This window comes from Meleagris gallopavo, chromosome 6, assembly GCF_000146605.3.
Source record: "Meleagris gallopavo isolate NT-WF06-2002-E0010 breed Aviagen turkey brand Nicholas breeding stock chromosome 6, Turkey_5.1, whole genome shotgun sequence".
Taxonomy (NCBI): Eukaryota; Metazoa; Chordata; class Aves; order Galliformes; family Phasianidae; genus Meleagris; species Meleagris gallopavo.
In genome coordinates this window covers 35935181-35938130 of record NC_015016.2, presented here as the reverse complement: position 1 = coordinate 35938130, position 2950 = coordinate 35935181, and the positions used below count along the sequence as shown (strand labels likewise).

Genomic DNA, 2950 nt, shown 5'->3' with positions numbered 1-2950 from the left:
CCGGTGCTTTAAAACCTCACACCGACCTATTTCTCCCCTCGGGCTCCCAGACACTTGTAAAAGCCTCCCGCTACGGTACGGTGCCGTGCAGCCGCGGCTCCGCCCGTTCAGAGACGCCAGTTGGATTTTATTATCGTTACATTTAGGAGATGCAACTGAGCTGGGCAACGTGCCACGCGAGTTATCTGAAAGGGAAACAAAAGCACCACAAGACATTGCAGAGGAACACAATGCAACCTGCAGCAAGGCCTCACTGCAACGCGCTTGATGAACAGTGACAATGAATTTGGTGGAACTTACATGAATTGGGATTATCTGCATGAATAAAGGTTGTTGGGTTCATGTCCTAAATCCTCAGAATTTGTCAGCTATCCACACCCACAGATTTTACTGTCTGTTTATAGGTCATGGGGGTATTTGCGAAATGCATTTGGTAAGTGTGTGGTACAGCAGAACACCACACTGGTGCTTTCCCTGGAGGTTAACCCAGCCCACACATAAAACCTGCCAGTCAGCCTTCATGTTTTTTTTCCTGCAGTCTTTCTGATGCAAACATTTGGCTCATGACTTCCCTATCCCAGGCTCCAGGAGCAAGTGTGGGGTCACACAGCTGCAGACTCCTGATGCCCCTCACTTTCCCTGTCCCACATCCATCCCCATTTCTGATGCACGGAATGCTCCTGCTGGTTCTGGTTTGGGGCTCACAAATGCAGCTACTTGTCACACAGTGTCACCCATGCTGCACACACAGGAAAACTTTCCATTTTGTACCTCGCAAGTTCCTTGATTTTACACTAACACAGGGAAAGAAAAAAGAAAAACAACCACACACACACACACACACACACTCCTCCTCCTAAATCCCCACACTTTTGCACATAAAGGTGGAAATAGCAAAATGTCTGCAACAACAACAACAACAACAAAAAAGTGTTTGTCTCCCACACCTTCTGCACCAAGCTGCAGCTCCAAAAACAAGAACCCCTGCAGCTGCCTGGCAGGAAGCCTCAGAGGTACAGCAGGTAAGAAACCAGAGTGATGCTTGTTTCTGAGATCATCTAATCCTCCTTGAAAGAGCAGCAAGGATTCCTTACGGTCATGTGGAAGTCTGTACACATCAGCCTGAGCAGAGGGCAGACGTGACTCTGAGATATCTGCCCTAACCCATATTGTTTCCTTTAAGAAAATTCTGAAGTTTGTGGCATCTGCAGTTGCTGGTAATGGTTCTGTCTTTGGTTCCCAAGCAGCCCTCAGCCCAGCCCACTGATTGCTCACTATTTCTCTATTTGACATGCAGCTTTGGTCCTCTTCCAAGAATGCTTCTAAATGTAGGTGAGGTAATAATTTTAACAGATTAAACACTTCCAGAACGGAAAGCGTGGAGTATTTCCAAGTTGATACAATAAGGACCAAATTAACAGGGAGGTCAAGCATTCTAATTTGTAAAGGCAGAAAGTAGTTAATCCTCATTCTGAGCACAAAAGCTAAATACTGAAATTGCAGAAAGCAACTTAGACAGTACCTCAGTCCAGCTAACTAAAAACAGACATTAAAAAAGGACAAATCATATTTACTGCTAAGAATTAGACTTACTTTTTTATTAGTATTTAAGAAGAAGGAAAAAGAGAGAGGGGTGGGGAAGAACTCCTGTATATTTGCAAAGCAGCCTGCTTCCTTAAGGAAACATAAGACAAAATCCTTAGAGTTATATTCACGGCACCATGATTGGTTTTCTCCAGTTAGAGAAGCTCTGCCTAACCAAAGCATGGGAAGAAAAATCTGAATTTGTTTTCACTTAAGCAGCAAGTTAGAACTTGGATGGTGTGAGACACATATAGTCCAGCTGTTTGCCATTTGCAATTTTTGCTGATTGTATAAAAGCCAGCCATGCAGGGAACCCAAATGAAGACTGAAGAGGGGGAGGAATTGTAGGCCCACTTAAAAAGAAAACAAAAACAATCCTGAAAGTATAGTAAACATTTACTTTAAGGGGGAAAAAATAAAACAAATAAACGAATCCATATATAAGTAGTAGATTCAGACCCAAATCAAAAGGTAGTAAAATGTATTCAGGGTCAAGAGAACAGCATGAGGAAGAACAGAAAAATACAGTGTAACAGAACAGTCCTTTGGAAATGTCTCACCTGAGATTACATTAATGCAGTAACTACAGAGTTAAGCACAGCTTTTGGAAAGACGTAAAGAAGCAAATCTCAACCCTACCCTGAAGTGATAGCAGAGGTTAATTTACAGAAGCAGTAAAACGGGAGTGGGGGGAAGGAAGTGGTTAGAGGTTATTAATACAAATGATCAAAGCACACACCAGGTCAACACAAGATACTGTTTTCACCTTGATAAATGAAGTTTAACTGAACTGTAATGCAACGCTTGGGAAAATATGCACGGTAATAGTACAGAAGAACAGCAATTGTCATGAGAATTAAATACTCAACTCTTTAAAATCTAATTGTTTTTGTATTGGATTCTGAATCCAGGCCCACCCAGCTTTTGCCCAACTCAACTGCTATCTGAAACATAAAGGCAAAACCAGAATACCACATAAAATGAGAAAACATAAAAGCGGAGAACAGATTAATACTAATATCTTCAAAGTGTTCTGTGGAATGCTCAATAAATGCAAAATAACTCCATTATACATCACTAGGGCAAAGGAGAGAGATTTCTCCCAGTGAAGTTCCTTCTAATGTGCAATACATTTCCAAGTCAAACATTAAGACCTTCAATTTATCCAGCCTCAGGTACAGTTCCTCTCTTTACTCTTCAAGGAATACGTGTATATCATTTCCATCTCGGGCCTTCTGGCTTTCCTATAGCAGCATCCTCCCCCTTAAGTTTGTTCCATTCAGTATTCTCTAACATATTGACTCAAAGCTTCAGCTGGAGCTACGGTCAGTCCACAAAGGCTGCACCTGTATATCCTTCATCCAAC

At 42.1% G+C, this 2950-nt stretch overlaps 1 protein-coding gene across 1 annotated transcript in view; it reads right to left on the bottom strand.

Annotated features, from left to right (window-relative positions):
* The window catches only part of UBE2E1 (ubiquitin conjugating enzyme E2 E1), a 42189-nt gene that overhangs the window by 2216 nt on the left and 37023 nt on the right, over window positions 1–2950 (bottom strand). The gene's annotated exons all lie outside the window — the stretch shown is intronic.